Genomic DNA, 6,000 nt, shown 5'->3' with positions numbered 1-6,000 from the left:
CCACCTATTGGTAGATAACAAAGCATTATTTCTTATCTGGTTTGAACTTGGTGACGACTGCAGCTTGTAATACCATAATACTAAGACATTCTTAATTGGAATGATAATGAATTCGGAGTTTATGGGAGGGCCATACGATAAGAGAATGGTTCTTGTCCTTGGCGAGACTGCATGGGTTAGACAACAACGGGAGATTGCTGTGTCTGATGAGAAGAGGGGGACCTTACTATCGTGTAGCCTTATTTTATGTGCTTCGGTAGAGAATTGAAAGGGAAAGTATTATCGTTTTGAGAAGTTCCCTACTTGTCTGATACCCAACCATGACAATGCTGCCAACACCGGCGTCCTCGTCTAACAATGGGCTTCGTCGGATTCAACCAAAACCATCGTTAACAGAGAGACCCGCTAGGGACAGGTTAGGACTGTCTCCTAATCAAACGCAAGCATCATCAACACCAAGAGTGTTGTCAGCACAGAGAACTCTAGACAACAGATCTAGTAACCTTTCCAATCACATTCGTATGATAGTACCAACTCAACAGGGGTCTGTCAATAATGCTCCACGTTCAATTCCAATTCAACCCCAACCACCGTCAACACCAAGAGTATCGTTAACACAAAGATCCTCCACGGGAGGGTTCAATACTCCCCCTAGCCAGATTAGCCTCACACCACGGAGGGGCCGCGGAGGAGATAGAGCGACACGTAACGGCGGCCTAGCTTGGGAGCAAAGCAATCGCCCAAACCTTCTTCCCTGGAACCCCAAACCAATGCTGAGTTCAGGCGTGACTATTGCACCAGACGCAGAACGACACAGAGAAGGTCGAGAGGAGTCTCATACAGGACTTCTGGGCAGTCCAAAACCCGCTCGTCCGGTTCCCGGCAAGCAACCCAACCCCGTCCAGGAACGCCACCTACCGATTCGACCCTCCATACCAAGACCAACCCAGCAAGACAGTCACCCACAGCCAGTAAGTCCAGCCGAGGCGTACAAAGCGAGACAGAAGGAGGTCGAGCAGGCAGTAAACAACAAAGATCGTCGCTATATAGAGAAGAAGTTAGACTCTATCAAGCGTACATGGTGTTTCCCAGTGTCCCGGTCGACAATCCTCCACAAGACGAAGGCGTTTCACGAAAGCATGCATGATGACACTACACTCGAGATCGATTATTGCCGATTATGCTGCCAACAACAGCCTCCTGCGTCGCTAGTCGATTACACATGGGCCGAATTTGAGCAACTATACCTGAGGGTTGAAGAACAAATCTCTGAGTTAGACAGAGAGCATCTTTTATGTGCTCTGTGTTTCCCAAGAGAGCCAGAGGCAACATTCCCGATCTGCACCCAGTGCAGAAGTTCTTTGCGGCAGGCCAAACTGCCGTACGCCTGTCAGGTGAATAACCTGTCGTTGGGGTGTATCCATCGGTACCCTAACGCTTTAAAAGACCTTTCGCCATTAGAGGAGCGTCTTATCGGAATTTATACCCCTTGTGGCTGGATTACAAAGCTTACTATCGACGTTGAGAAGGCAACGAGTGGACGGTATCGAAAACACAAGAGGGGCCACATCACGGTATTTCCAAACGATGTTCAAGGAGTGGCAGCCAATGTTTTACCCCACCCACTCGTCGAGGAGCGGGAGCGACTGCACGTCTGTTTTGTGGGTCCTCGTACACCAGTGCCCTCCGACCTTAGCTTCATGTTGTCGGTAAACCCGCAGAAGCTTAAGTGTGCTCTCGTGTGGCTTCAGGCGAATAATCCATTATACCGGGACATCGCCATCAGTGAAGACAACCTGAGGACCTGGGGGGAATGGTCCCCTGGAACTGAAGTGCCACAGGCTCTCGTCGAGAGGATGGTTTCGTACGAGTTGCGTGCCGAGGACGAGATCCGTACTGGCCACTATGTCCCTCCGGCTGAGCGAGGCCGTCCCGACGAGCCACTGCGCAACGCTCACGATGTCATCGCAAGTCTAGAAGACAGAAACACAGATGCCGCACGCCTTGAAGCTGAAAGCAACGCCAGACTAGGGGGAATCCATACCGGCAGACACAATCTAGACGAAATGGACCCTCGTCGTATAGAGGAGGAGCTTTCGGAATTGACTTCAACTGGGCTGATGGCTACCGAGATAACCGGAGAGCACAGCCCACAGGAACGGCTTCGGATTCTTCGCAACGCAACTACGCAAGGCACCCGACGATGGCGAGGTCGCAAGCCGAAGGATGCCAACGAAGAAACCAACCTCAGCTACAAGGACGCAGAACCCTATATAGTGAGTCGCAGGGGTGAAGAGTTTGCCGACTCAAACGATCCCGACTTCTTCCCTAAGACTTTTCCTTGTCTGTTTCCCTGGGGCCGAGGTGGCCGTAGAATATTGGGTGAGGATGATAATGTTGATGACGAACCGGATTTGAACGAGCAGCATGTACGCAGCAATTACAAGCCAAGCGGGTTTTATCTCCGCACTTGGGCACGCCTTTGTCTGCAAAGGCATGGTAGGGAACATGTCTACTTATGTAAGATGCATATAGTAACGCTTTGCTAGGGGCTCACTTTGCTACTCACCCAAGCTTCCCGTTTTTGGTATTCAACATGCTCGTCAGAGCAGATAATCGACGGATTAGTTACCTGCGTATGAAGAGAGCATCATTTGCGAAGATCGAGCAGATTGTAGCATCTCTTAGTCCTGAGGAGATCGAAAAGGCGGAAGAAGAATATCGTGAGACGCGGACCACTAGTAACGACAGGGTGGCGTACCTGATCAGGGAGCTCAGCGCATTTGGACAAAGGCAGCACATGTCGAATGAGGAACGCCTCTACTCCCGCAGAAAGATTAAGTCCCTATGCCTAAAGCATGGAATGCCATGTATATGGTACACAATCAATCCGAACGATCTCACTAACGAGGTTAACATGAAACTTGCTGCTTTTCGAGTAGCAGATGGAAAACAAGCTGAGGAGCTGATGGAAAAGTTCCGAAAGCAGATCGGTCGTGTCCAGCACGTTGTCCGAGATGCAGTCAGCTCAGCCAAGTTTTTCCATCGAGAGTTGGAGCTTTTCTTCGAAAAATGTGTTTCTGTCGGTGAAGAATCAATATTCGGCAAGGTCTCATGTTATTTTGGCTGCGTTGAGACAAACGAGCGTGGTGCTCTGCACCTACACGGGCTGTTATGGCTAGATGCTAACCTTGGACTCCCAGACCTGTTCAACGACCTCGCTAAGCCGGAAAACACAGGCTATGCAGAACAGGTATGCGAGTATATCGACTCCGTTTTTAGTGAGGTACGTTGGCCGTTTCGTCAAAAAGGAACGAGGGACTAAACGTGTCTGTACAGTGCTGTAACGAAGACAAGGCACGGCGATACCGTCGATGGGAGAGCGTTTTCAGCGATATTAAACATCTCACGAAAGATGTCACGAGGCTGGACGAAGTCTTTGACGCAGAAGCGAACTGGGTCGCTCATCGATGCCAGATGCACAGCTGTGGTGCGACATGCACGAAGTACAGTTTCAAGGACAACAACAAAAACAGGAGTCGGCATCCCTGTCGCTTCAAGGCGCCATGGACGCTACGCGAGCGAACCGAATTTACTAGCGACGGGCTTCTTCATGTCCGTCGAGATCACGAGCGGATTAACAGATACAGCCCGGCTTTGGCCGTAGCCCTGCGCCACAATACTGACACGACATTTCTCCCAACCAACTCAGCTGGACTTTCTATGGTATATTATGCCACAAACTACTCAACGAAGCTAGATACGCCGCTCTGGAAGAGGGCAGCGCTAGTAAAAGCCGTGTTCGATGGGATGGCTGACCAGGGTGACGAGAATGGCCCGGCCAGGGGTGATAGTACGGAGAAGGCGGCACAGCGGAACAACAAGACCCGGCAGTTCCTTGCTCGTACGGCGAACCAGATCTTCACAAGCCGAGAACTGTCGGCTGTGGAGGTTTGCGGCAACCTGCTTGGTTACAAAAACAGCTATTGTAGCGAGCACAATTGGGTTAACATCCATCTCAGCGCGCTGTATTGGGCGGTCTTCCGGCACTGGGGAGGTCTACGCGAGACTGCAGGACCAGAGATGCAGCTGCGAGCATCTCCTGAAACAATCGGATTTGGTGTTGCTGGCGCCTACCTATCCCCGCTGGACGCCTATACGTATCGTGGTCCCCTGTTGCAGGATATTTGCTTCTATGAATATCTCTGTATGGTTCGTATACGGAAAGTAGGGCGCAGGACCAAGGTCAGCCAGGCACGCTTTATACCTTTCGATGCTGCAATGCCAGAGGGCGAATCTTGGATACAGGAGGTACTTCCAGAACCAGGTCAAGCGATACCTGTTATTACCGGGCACCTTGATCTCGATGTACAAAGAACAGACGAAGGGTATTATAAAAGGTGAGAGCAAACGCATAGCCGAAGCGCTCTATGCAAGCTAATCCGTCCCAGGTCCGCCGTCCTGTTGCTAGGGCTATTCGTACCGTGGGAACACTTTGTAGAATCCACCAGCCTAGACCCAGTTGATGTCTGGGAGAGATCATACACTGATTTGCCCGGTCGGGTAGTGGCTATTGTGAACAACATCAGCCTCCTTCATAAGAGCGCAGAAGACGCAAAGAAAGACGCTAAGCTTTGGGCCAGCCGGAGCGAGGGGGACGAAGGATGCGAATTCGACGGGCCCGAGGATGGCCTCGAGCGTGAAGAAGAATGGCACCCTGACAAAACAGAGCTTAGACATACATTCCACGATGCCGTTTTCAGCCTGGAGGGTGGAACAGGAGTCACAAACGGTTCTCTAGGCATACGGGAGTTACTGAAAACGCTCGACAAAGCAGGGTTCTCTAGCCTAGAGGATGATTGTGAGATACGGAATGGTATGATTCAGGAGCATACGCAGCTTGCACTGCCGAGGCGGGATCTGAAAACCATCAAGGCCGCGCAGGAACGATTTCACAAGGAGCGGATGCTTGCTATTGAAGGCGATGAAGCCGGTGCCGCTCCGCTGCATAGCGGGGCCGAGACGGGGTTTGGCGACAACGACGGCGATACGGAATTCCCAGTATACCCCCGGATGGTTAACTCCGAGCCTGCTGCAACCTGGGTAGGCATCACAGCTGCGGATACCTTTATGCGGGTAGGGGAAATCATTGGCACCGAGAGGACATTGAACCGAATGCAAGCCATCGCGCTTGGGCTCACATGTGAGGCTCTCGATGGCCAGCCAAAGGGCGCCAACCGGCAACACCTGCAATATGTGGGAGGCGGAGGCGGGACTGGAAAGTCGTGGCTTATTGATACACTGAAGGAGGTCTTTGCCGCCAAGCGAGCGTCAGGCCGACTCGTCATTACGGCAACGTCTGGAACAGCTGCAGCAGGGATCGGAGGTACTACAATCCATTCCGCTGTAGGGCTGTCGTTCCGGGATGCCGACGGGACCACCGTAGAGCCGATGTTATGCACCAACCTCGAGAAGGCCAAACAGCGTTGGCGGAGACGGGATGTTCTAGTGATTGACGAAGCCAGCATGCTCGGGCTCCTCACGCTATACGAAGTCGATCAAAAACTCAGGATGCTAAGGGGGTTTTCTGAGAAGCCATTTGGTGGTATACCAGTTATCGTATTTACCGGGGATTTTTTGCAATTCCCACCTGTGTTGCAGAGAAGTCTGTTGAGCGATGTCGAACGTAACATTGCTGTTTCAGGAAACGTACAGCCGAAAACCAGAGCAGTAGAGAGGCGCTGGAAGGAGTCAGAAGCTAAGAAGCTCTGGCAGGGATTCACTAACGTTGTGATGCTTGATGAGCAAAAGCGAGCCGAAGGCGATGAATACCTGCTTGGATTCCTTGAGCGCCTCCGAGAAGGCAGGCAGACAAGAGAGGACGCTGCAAAGCTCGAGGCACAATACGACAAGGAAACCAAACTCGATTTTTCCGGTGGCAGGCGGGCCGTTATACCCCTTAACCGGCACAGATGGGATCTGACACTACATGCAGCCCTG

The sequence above is a fragment of the Colletotrichum scovillei genome, assembly GCF_011075155.1.
Source record: "Colletotrichum scovillei strain TJNH1 chromosome Unknown Contig00015, whole genome shotgun sequence".
Lineage (NCBI taxonomy): Eukaryota > Fungi > Ascomycota > Sordariomycetes > Glomerellales > Glomerellaceae > Colletotrichum > Colletotrichum scovillei.
Note: the sequence above shows the minus strand (reverse complement) of the source record.